The 12,051-nt window shown below is 38.0% G+C and overlaps 2 protein-coding genes across 6 annotated transcripts in view; both read right to left on the bottom strand.

Moving 5' to 3' along the window:
* The window catches only part of treh (trehalase (brush-border membrane glycoprotein)), a 47,720-nt gene extending 45,299 nt beyond the window's left edge, over window positions 1-2,421 (bottom strand). The window contains exon 1 of one of the 3 annotated variants that reach the window (XM_072238156.1): window positions 2,373-2,421. The gene's annotated coding sequence lies outside the window, so the exon portion shown is untranslated. The remainder of the gene's footprint in view (window positions 1-2,372) is intronic. The other 2 variants (XM_072238158.1, XM_072238157.1) reach the window with 2 other exon arrangements.
* A 3,851-nt stretch (window positions 2,422-6,272) lies between these two features.
* Window positions 6,273-12,051, bottom strand: part of ddx6 (DEAD (Asp-Glu-Ala-Asp) box helicase 6) — a 47,497-nt gene continuing 41,718 nt past the window's right edge. For all 3 annotated transcript variants that reach the window (XM_072238152.1, XM_072238154.1, XM_072238153.1), the window contains exon 14: window positions 6,273-11,187. The gene's annotated coding sequence lies outside the window, so the exon portion shown is untranslated. The remainder of the gene's footprint in view (window positions 11,188-12,051) is intronic.

Genomic DNA, 12,051 nt, shown 5'->3' with positions numbered 1-12,051 from the left:
TGGCGGTTTCTCACCAACTACCTGAACCAGAGAAAAAAAAATAGATAGTCCAAAGACGTTTCATGCTCTCAAAAAAAAAAAAAAAAAAAAAAAAAAAAAAAAAGCCTCAAAGTCTTGGGCTGAACACCAGCACATTAAAAACATATACAGCCTACATCCATATGCTGGCTAATGTTTTCTCCTAATCAAGTCAAACAGCTGACTTGTAGAGTTGACACCAACATGGGAGATGAGCAAAACATACATGTTGGTTGGAATGCCATTAAGCAGTTGTCGGATGAACAGACCCCGATAAGAGACTGGCTGGAGAAAGATAGCTAACTGCAAGCAAAGAATTCTGAGTATGTTTCTGAATTCAAGGGATGCTATGAACAGCATGATTGAGCTAATCAGGAGTTTCAATGTTAAATGAAGATAAAAGTGGTATCTAAGGTCCACTGAAGTCAACTTATGGATGGCCTGAAACCAGAAGTTGCCAAAATGGTCATGTTGAAAATAAAACAAATTGGAATGGATTTGACAATATGGAAGGCATTTTACCTATTCTCCACCAGCTGAGGGAACAAAAGATTCTCATTAAAACCTATGGATAATGTGACACTAAGATGGGGTCCATGTTTATGAGCAGTACAAGATATCTATCTGGCAGTCCTGGTTGTTTCCAGTATTGCTCGATCAACATGCCATGAAGATACAAGCCATCACAAAGATGTACCTGTGATTCTGCAGAGGTTGAGAGGAGATCAAACGGCTGGATGGGTAAGGTTTCTGAAACTGAAGTGCTGACATCAGGAAGTATGGTTCCTGGTACCTCAACACAACTGGCAAAACTGAAAACCCTGATTGTAGCCTGTAAGATGGCAGAAGGAAATTCAGCCCACATCTACACAGATTCACAATACGTTGTTTGGAATTGTTCATTACTTTGGAATTTTATGGAGGCAAAGGGTACTTCTTACAGTTGTACAAACCCCCAATCAAGAATGAATAAACTCTTCTTGGGCTTCCAGCTGGGTACAGGTATCAATTATAACTGATGTTTTGATGACAAATTCTGCCATCTTCATCAGGGATAATGGCAGAATTTGTCATTGAAATGTCAGTTATAATCAATATCTGTACCCACCTGGAAGCCCTAGAAGAGTTTATTCGTCATATACACTGGGAAAGCATTAGATCCACTGCCCCCCAGCAGCAATCAAGAATGACTGGTTAGTACAATTATCAAATGTTATACAATTGCTGTTAGAAGTGTCTGTATTGAAATGTAAAAGTGAACTCAGTTGAAAGCTGTGGAAATATGTTTGTGGACAAAATGATAAAGTGAATCTGACAACTAAAGTTATGGAAACAAATTTTAACTATCCCAAAGAACATACAGGATATTTGAGAAATGCAAGCTCAATGCTACAAGGAAAAATGGTTCTGATGGAGAATGGTGGGAAATTAAACTGTAGCGTATGGAGACATGACACTAGTCACAGTCTGGTAGCCCCAACCATGTTGCTTCCTATCTGGCACAGCAGATGCGCATCCTGAGACATATTGGAGTGGAAAAGATTATCAAGATTCTCTCAATGGTGGTGGAATCCAAAGTTCAGAGCACAAGCTTGAAAAACATTTTAAAGAATTATGACATGCCAGAAAATGAATCCTGGAGCAGTGGAAGAGCTACTAGAATTAAGTGCTCCTGCCCTACCTTGTCCATTTTTACATTTACAAGTGGACTACATTTCTTTACCAGTGTCAAGAATACACAGATGCACTGGTAACAGAGGACACATTTTCAAGATGGATGGAAGTTATTCCAATAAGAAAAGCCATTGCCACACACATACAACAGAAACTCTGAAGGACTACATTCCTAGAGGGGATTACCATGTCACATTGACTCTGACCAAAGGGGACACTTCACTAGAAGTGTTTGCCAGTAATTATGTTGAATGATGACTATAGAATAGTCCCTCCATTGTCCACATCATCCAGAGCTATCAGGACAAGTGGAACTAATAAATAGGATCAAGCAACAAGCATTACAAAGAGGGTTTACTACGTAGCATCAGACCACCACCAAAGACTAAATTAAGCCCATTTGAGGTGGGAACAGAGTGACCCATGTCACTACCTGAAGCTATTGATCTCAGAGGCTGATTAACAGTTTAGTTAACCATTTAAACTCATGACCTTCTACAGATGTGCAGTGGAGAGCTGCATCACTGTGGTATAGAAATTGCACTGCAGCTGACTGGGGGTGGTTCTACAACAGCTAGTCAAAACTGCCTATCACTAGCACTAGTCTACCCACCATCAGGGACATGTACATAAAAAGATGCCAGGAGGCAGCCAGCAATATCATGAAGGATTCCACTTACCCTGCTTATGGACTGTTTGTTGCACTCCCATCAGTGAAGAGATAACACAGCATCCACACACCAGGACCACTGGACTCGAAGTTTACTCCCAAGCTGTCAGGTTGATAAACACCGCCATCCATTAATCCACTCTACCACCCCTCACCACTGCATACATATTATATGGTGTCACTTTATGTATATGGTACAAAGTATAAAACTTGTACATTATTTTAAGCAATTGATTTTATAGTTGTTTGTGTTCTTTATGCATATTGTACTTTTTAAAAAAACCCTGCACCGGACCTAGAATAACAATCATTTTGTTCTCCTCTGTATTGCTGTACTGAAGAATGACAAGCTGTTTAATCAACTTCTTAACAGGTTTCTGCTGCTTGGATTGATCCAATGGGAGGACACATCCAGATTCCTGGTGAGTGGGCCTGTTCAAGAAAGCACACAAGGAGGCACCGGGCGCTCTGTAGGAAGGACCTTATCATGTGTTGTTGGTTACCAACTCAGCATAAAAAGTAAAAGAGTAAATTGATACACACTAGCCACTGCAAGTAAGCTAAGGTGATAACAGACAAAGACAACAAGCACTGAGGTCTGACTAGTTACTTCTAGTAACATGGCCTACACTGCTAGGCTACAGTAAGTAAATCATTAAACCAACCAGAGGACAAAGTCAGCAATTACTGGATATGGTAATTCTGATGTTGCTTGTGATTATATTTTTAACCAGTTTTCTCTATGTGCCAATTTAGATGACTCAAAATATATTCTTACAATTACATGAATTTGCAGATATTGTCAATACCTCTAGCTGTTGGATATGGCAATAAATGCCACACACTTCAAAATACTCACCAGTACTAGGCATTCCTGTACAGCCAGTAGAAACGTACTCTTTTCCTTGAGCAAAGTTCATTATCACAGCAACAGTGACATTATATCTCTGATGTAAGTAGAATCTACAAGTGCTGGAAATGCAAAGCAACAAACAGAACAAAAATGCTGGAGAAACTCAGCAGGCCAGGCAGCGTCTGTGCAAAGTATAACAGTCGCCATTTTGTGCAGAGCGCAAACATTGACTGTTTACTCTTTTCCACAGATGCTGCCTGGTCTGCCAAGTTCCTCCATTACATTATATCCTAGTTTCAGTTCTCAAAAGCAACACATACATCGATCACATCTCTTCTCCGCCCCCCCCCCCCAATCATCTTGAACTGGATCATTTATATAATAAAAATTAGCATGATCTAATGAGTTGTATCAAATCTGATCCAAACTGCTTTTGAGTAACTATGCCTACAACTGTTGTGACAAAGCCAGCAATTCCTTTCAGGTTTCAGGAGTTCACTATAAAAAAAACTGCCTTTTGCTTCAGTTTAGAAAGTACCCTCCCAACAGGGCATATTTTGTGCAATTATACTTTGCATCATCCTAAAATGTAATAATTATTCCAGAACGCTTACAGATTATGTCCACTGAAAGAGTATTACAGTTCAATAAGGTTCCTTGTCAGACAATAAGAAATGGTTTAAGTTTATGGAATAACACCCTTTACATGTTGGAATAGAGCTTACACCTCCCTTCCAGTTAATTGGTTAGGATTTTATTTGGGTTTTGTCTTTCCTGCTATGAGACATACAGAGACTTTATTTTTCTATCGAGTTCAAATATAAACTGGACATTTCAGGAGGAGCTAGCTTTGTAGCAATTTTATTTGCAATGTATGAGGTTGCAAGAACTTAAATTTAAAAACTGTTCACTCTTTCTAAAGTTGAAGCCAATGACAAGACTGATGTCTTCTAGAAAGTAAATGGTTGCAATGCATAAAATGGTTCTCCAAAATCATATAGCATTAGATTAACTCTTAGTCATTAATGGTGGTGGGGGGGATGAAGAGGAAGAGCCTAATTTACAGGCATTACAGGCAAAGAATGTTATACTCACACACCTGATGTGTGAAGATATAACTTGATTTGACCAATTAGATTTGTATAAGGCAGCAGCTTAACAAAAAAAAAATGTGATGGATGGGATTTCATTGACTGGATCAAACACAAGCTGGTGCTACTTGATATTACAAGTCATAATATTTGCCCTACTGTGCCTTTAGTTTACATATTAATCAGTTGTACAAGGACCAACATTAATGAAGTTGCTCAAACTCACTTGTGTACCTAATCAGAGAATTGTCAGTTGTACAAATAGCCTTTGATATCTTCATAACTGAGGATAATTTGATTGTTACATACATGACACAGGTATTGCAAGTTTTTCTCCTCAATTTTCAGCTGCAATGATTCTAAATGTGTGATTTAGAATCAGGTAGTGGGGTACAGAATGTTGGCTCAATCCAAATTGAAATTATTTTTTCCTTGTGGCTCGACTTTAGGCTTAAATACCTTTTTATATAATTGTATGTTTGTGAAAATTCACTGAACAGTTACAGTAATTGCAGTACAGCCAGTTATTATTCTTTAAGTCTGTCACACCACTGAATCTTATCAATGGAATGTCCTATAGCTGTTTAATCTGAGCTAGTTTTTAAATACATGACAACCATGACTCCTTCATTAAGAGTTTATTTTCTTGTTTGAACATCTAATAAAATGACTATAATCACAAGATTTATGCCTCATTTTTGACTTCTGAAGAACCTTCTGGATCCTAAGGAATGGCATTATTTAATAATCTATTTTTTCATTTTTGTTAAAGATTACTGGAGAAATGACCCAAGGTGCTGCTCTATTCTCAAGCAACAAATGCCATTAGGTTTAAATAAAGCCATTTCCACACCTGTATCTTTTCTGCAGCCCAGGAGTATAATGTTATTGTATTTAATTTTTCAATCCAAGGAACCCTGCGGCAAGATCTGATTCAGAATGTATACTCCTACACTTAAGAACACATTGTGTCAGTAATTTATAGTGACAGTCTCCAGCTAGTTCAGGTTCATTCTTTGGATAACAAGTGAATTTGTTCAAGAGACAGGTAAACAGAATAAAAGATGTATCAGGTATGAAAGGAGTGGCTTTAAATTTATGAAGTTTTAGTTCACCAGACTTGCTTCATCCATTTTACATGACAAATGCTCCCATTGACACATCTAATCACAAGTGACAGGTCTACATTCTTTGCTTTGAGCACTCTCAAACCAGAGCTAAAGCTACTTGCTGTGCTTTGTAATGCAATTACTGTTTGCAGCTTCACAATTCCAAAGATTCACAAAGACCTGCAATTTTAAAGTCCAAGTCTCCTCAAAACAGATGTAGTGCTACAAAATACTTCAGATTTACACTCCTTCCCTTTACCAGATGTTCTGCAAATTATGCATAAGTCTGCATATTATACTGAGCTGTATTCTCCCATGAAAGGCATTCACATAATTAAACAAGACCGCTACACAAAAACAAATCAAACTAAAGAATATTTTTCAATTTATACAATGAAATAGCAAGTTAAAACAAGGGTTAATGCATGTTAGGAATAATGACATTGGAAAAAAATTAATTGGAATTTTCACAAGACTTTTTTTTGCTGGTGGTGGGGTCAAGGAGAATAGTATTGAAAACAATTGTTGCTTTGAAAAATTACATAATTTGTATAGACCCAATTTCAACCCGTTTTTCTTTCATGTTGGTTCCTGGTGGTCAACAGGAACTAGGTCACTACTAGTCATTCAAACTTGTTATTGAATCATATAACTGAGTCTCAGCTTATTCATCAATAGGCAGAGATTCAAACGGATCTCACTTTTCAAATCCACAATGAATATAAATAGCACTTCAAATGCTCAGATTGTTACTAACGTACAGGCCAAACATTGAAACCAAGATTTTCTGCTGCATACCAAGGCATTACAAGTTTTCTTATTCAGTTTTGTGTGTCAATCAAACCACAGATACACAATTAGATTCCAGTGACTTTTTATTGAAATGAAAACACAACTCTGTAACTTTCTCTAAACAATTAACTCTTTCTGAATAAGCATTCATATCTCGTCACAACCGAACCATATAACATCAGCTTTAAAGAAAAGTTTGGTTTGAAAAGTAAAGTTATTTTTATTTCACTGGAACATTCAGAGCCAATTAACTCATTATAGGAAACCAAATCAGTTGTTTTTAAAGTAGACTCTGCTTCATACTTGTAACACTAATTCATTTTCATGTGTTACCACTTAACAGTCCTATCATTTCAGTATCCTTAACGTAACGGGTTTAACTTTTTTTTTTATTTAAGACGCCATTTTATAGAACTTTGTTCAAACTGGGGAAACATCAAGATTTTTTTTTGAACACTGAAATGGAACAGGTTTCTTTTTAAATTTGTTTTTAAACCCAAACTCACAACAACCCCGCCCCCCCCAACCCTTTGGTAAAGATCCATATATATATATATACACACACATACATATATGGAATTATTTCAATAACTCTTGACCCTGACCAACCCCAGACCCTCCCAAGGACAACATCTGCATAATGAAAAGAACTCCATCACCTCAAAGTGAGGGGGGAGATTGAAAAAAAGACACCCAATTATTAAAGCAACTGAACATTTTGGAGTAAATAACAAACTGTCTTTGTCAGATGGCCACATGAAGTCACCCAGAGTGACTTGTGAAATTTCCTCACTTATCACACTACAGGTATGCCAGGTCTGAAGTGCTCACTTTCTATGCAGATGTAGTCCTCAGAACAGCAGATCCACCCACCCAAACCACATATATAAATAGAATGAGATGACTGTCACCTCATGTGTGAAGGGCTTATTGATGATACTGCAAGCCAAGCTGTGACTTCACACATCAGAAACATGCTGCGGAGAATAAGGGAAAGATGCTTTCATCTCATTCTATAAACATTAAAAAGTTATCCCGCCCTCCCAAAAAAAATTGCAAAATTCTTAAGCCAGTCACTGCTTTGAAGAATTTAGTATAAACAGCACAACCCTTTTAAACAATTTTTCTAAAGATGAGTACTTAGTTAAGACACTTTTTAAAAAAAAGAGCTGTAAACTACTAAGTTCTTAAAGCAGTTTATCCTAAGCATCTGCTGTTAACTGCTATTTTGCTGGCTTACAAGAGAAAAAAAATCATTGTTGAGGCAGAGATCTGATTACACACTCAACAATGGAAACTAAGCATCTTTCCCTACATCAAACAAGTTTGTATACTCCGACATAGTCTTCTATCCCCTGATAGCTACCAACACCTGTAGCTATGAAGGGGATAGTATAGTTAAGTGCCAACCCTTAAAAAGGGGGCTCCAAGCATTAATACTACTACACATTTCCAACTTGTCTGTGCTTCAGAAGGGATTGTTAAACCATGGCACCAGGCTTGTTTGTTAATGATGGCAGTGTATACGCTCAAAGTCCAACACAAGCTTTGCATCTGATGTGCACACTGCCGTCTGATTTTATATACAAGGTGGGAAGTAAGTGTGTGGAACAATCCCCTCTTAAATTGTGGATGAAGAAAGCCGCAGTACAAGAGCAACATGCTACTTTTGGTCAATTCCTCCTCGCACCCACTCTAATACCAACATGCCACAATAATAGCTGTTTTTAAAAATGAAGTACCTGTAGAACTAGAGGTGTTTACACAGCTGGTACCCATGCTCAAGTCTTTGCATTAACACAGCTTTCTGCTACTGAGACTTACCTTACAGCATTTTAAATCTTGTAAACCCTATAATTTTTGCACATTAACAAAGTGGATGTCTGTCCGAGAGGCACCTGTACACACCTAGAATTTTACTTTGCAAAATGCAGGGGCAAATTTGTTAAAACTTAAAAATACCAATAACAAATAGTTGGCAATACAAAGCACAAACTGTTTATTGCACTGTCAGTGCAAGGTGCCTATTTACGTATGGATTACACTTAGTAATGGATTCTAGTCCTGAACTACTTCTGCACTCTTTCAAACCAATTCCCAAGTACTTGCAAAATGGATGTTCATTTTAAAGGAGAAGGGAATTAAGTGAAGAATCCAATGGTTCACCATTGGGACACCACCGTACAACTTAATTTGGAATTTCACAAGGATGAATCACCAGCAATCCAACACTCCATAAAAGTCAACTCCAGGACTTATAGACCCATGGGCGTTTGCCAGTTTCAAACAACCGTAGATTCGGTTTTAAAGAATTCCTTTCAAAGTACCCAAACAGCATTGTTTATTGCCCTGGTCTTCAACACACAGCTAGTGGAAAATTCCATAGGGCCAGGAACAAACAGCCTAGTAATCTTTGACAGGCAGAACTTGAGAACTGAAAAGGATTCTTCCAGAATGACAGTGCATTTCAAACACAAATTAATATGGTTTGTAAGTGCAGAAGTTGGTTCGAAATACAGATGCCTCTGAGACAGCTGTTACTCAGGCTGGAGGATACTAACAATATTTTCTGACCCATTGCTTCACACTGCCTGTACATCAGGCCAATCTACCAGTACACTGTGAAGGGCACAGCAACAGGCAACAACGCAGATATTAGTCATTCAAGTTCAGGGAAGAAACCTAACTATGTTCTTCAATGTACAAGTCAGATCACATATCAAGAATATTTAAATGGTCATAGATCTATCAGCATAACACCCATGGAAAATCTTGAACATTTTAGATACAATACCATTACCAGTGCTCAAAAGGGTTCAAAAGTAAAGGCAATGGCATCCTATCAACATTTTTACAGTTCTATAGGCATGGTTATATTGTTATCTAGACAAATCTTAACATAAAACTGGTTTTAAGAACAGGGTGAGGCCTATATAATGGGCAGGGAAGATGTGAAATTATAGATCATTTTGTGCCCAAATAAACTCCTAGATTTATTCAGTAGGTGCAACTAACATAAATGTACACATTTCTTCATGAACATATCCAAGAACAGGAGGTCAATATTTAAGTGCAGCAGGGACCTACTTCTGCATGTCACAATTGACTTCCGTCAAGTAATGGGAACATTACTTTAATCCAATATGAGAATAAAAGTAATGAGCCCCTCATACCATCTCTCTACACTTTCAACTGTGCCAAGCTTTAATCTTTAAAAAAATGATTAGACAATCTTGCTGCTGCACGAAACAAAGCCAGTTCTTCAAAAGTGTAACAAAGTGCAGCGAACGTGGATTTGGTAATTGGGAGCTTCTTTTCCCTTCAAGTCAATAATCACCATGAATTCCAATTCACTGGATAAGACAGAAGATAAAGTTGGAGATTATGATAGTGACAAAAAAATGAATACAATGCATATACCCTAATAAAAACTAGTTGTTCTGATCACTTGAAGACTCAAATGGATGGATGGATGGCAAAATGAATGAAGTACTATAGTTGCCAGAACAATTTTTCCACCCATTTCTCCCTTTTTTGTTTCCAGTAATTGAAGGCTTCTATTAGGTTTGCGTTTCAGTTGGCTGATGTTTTTAATTAGGTCAAAATATGTTTTGTTTTTGCTTCTGCTTCATAACTAGATGGTACTTTTTCTTTGGGGAGTCAAAGGAAGTGAATAGAACAGGGGCACTGGAAAAGAAATAATGTAAAAACCTCATTACTAAACACTTCAGCACTAACAGGTCGGCAAAGGATTTGTTGCTGTATCCAAACGTTTCAATTCATAAATGGAGATTGCATTACGTTATCAACTTCCAACTATAGATTGCTTAATGTATTTACACAAGTAAAACAGAAAATAGCAATGATGTTGGTGCTGCATGCAACAGTGCCCTTCACAGCTTTAGTTCACAGCAACATGCTACCTATTTCCTTCCAGCCCCAGTAACTAATTATTTTATCAAAGGTAACAAGATGATAGAAAAACGTATTTACATGTTTACAAGTGTATACACATCAATCTTTTTGTGGGACACACTTCCTCTTGCTGTCAGAAGGAAAATGGATGCCTGCGTTTAGAAGTTTCCTCGAGTCCAAGTGCAGTTGCTGCAGAACAGTCTACATTCAAGTCTAAAAGGTGGAGGATGGGGAAAGTGTAGGATTCTTAGTGTTCTGCTAGGGTCATGCTTGGAGACTTCTGGGCAACCTCCATGAACAAAATTAAAATGCACAATGCAAGCTTTCCTTCTGAGTGCAAATGCAACAAAATTAGCCCCAACATATTTAACATATATACATCAAGATGACATCTCATCTGGAGTTCCAGCTCAACTTCTCCAAGAAAATAGTCCCTTTCAAAAATTAAAAATATCTAAAATCTTCCAGATTCTTCACTCCCCTCCACCAATACATTCCATTTTACTCTCACCAATGGAAACAGATGAAGTTAATGTCATACAAGTCTGAGTTGCATCCCACCCCCCCCCCCCCACCAAATGATGGATGACTGTAACGTAGGGATGGTATTTATATGGTCCTGCATCACCTTAAGGCACTTTATACAAATACCATAAAAACTTTGTAGCCTAAGACTGACGAGTACGTGCACTGGGAGAAGTTGAGAAGCCATCAGATGAATATCCTGGTCAGTGGCTTCAGCAAAAAACAAAAAAGATAAAAGAAAAAGGAAGAAAAGAAAACAGGTAACAAAGTGTGCTGTTCACTTCAGCTCTTCAATGCTGCTTTAATCTAGATCTCCCGTGCCAGTTAGTGCAATAGTTGTCCACTCCCTGCACACAGTGCAAACTATTGAGCTCAGGAAGAAATGGTCCTTCACAAATCAGGAACTACACTTTGTGTCAAAGGAAAATGGATGGGAATTTGGTGTTGTCTTAGACAAAGAAAAGAGAAGGGCATCCCAAGAAATGATGTGTTCCAGAACAGGCAAAAATAATCTTCAGTTTCTGTATTCTACGATCGGGCCTGAGGATACAAAAACAGAGTGTTAGCTCCTTCAAAAAAGGTAGTGACATAATGATTTTAAGTAATCACTGTTAAGAAATGGGCCAATTATTTGTGCTTGTTCCACCATTCAACACAAATACTGGCTAATCAAGCTCTGAAGTACCATTCTCGCCTTCTCCCATGTTCCTTATTCCCTTTAACAATGAGAAATGTATCCATGCACTATATTTGGTGATTTGGCTTCTACTGCTTTCTGTGGTAGAAAATTCCATAGATTCATCAGTTGCTGGGTGAAGACTTTCCTCACAATACTGGTAAATGCCACAGTTCATCGCATTTAAAGAGCGTCAAATCCTACAGCAATGCAATGTCCCACTTCAGTCAACATCTTGACCAGAATTAGAAAAATACCTAGAACACCTAGATACAGTTTAAGCAATTAAACTCAATACAACTTGTCCATTATATGCCATGTTGTATGACATAGGTGATCATCGTCTTTTCATGACCATGACAATTTTTTTCTACAGAAGTTTTGTTTTTATTGCCTTCTTCTAGGCAGTGACTATACAAGATGGGCGACCCCAGCCATTATCAATACTCTTCAGAGCCTGGCGTCAGTGATCACAAAACCAGGACTTGTGATATGCACCAGCTGCTCACATGACCAATCTACCACCTGCTCCCATGGCTTCACATGAACCTGATAAGGTGCTACGCCTTGCCCAAGGGTGACCTGCAAGCTAGCAGAGGGAAGGAGCGCCTTATACCTTCTTTGGTAGAGACGCATCTCCACCCCACCACCCTACAATTAGCTATCTGAATTGCAAAGCTTGTTAAAACACCAGGCAAAGACAGCAGCTTCAAGCTATTAATCCACCA

This window comes from Mobula birostris, chromosome 20 (genome assembly GCF_030028105.1).
Source record: "Mobula birostris isolate sMobBir1 chromosome 20, sMobBir1.hap1, whole genome shotgun sequence".
NCBI classification, from domain to species: domain Eukaryota; kingdom Metazoa; phylum Chordata; class Chondrichthyes; order Myliobatiformes; family Myliobatidae; genus Mobula; species Mobula birostris.
This window is presented reverse-complemented; position numbering and strand designations above follow the sequence as displayed.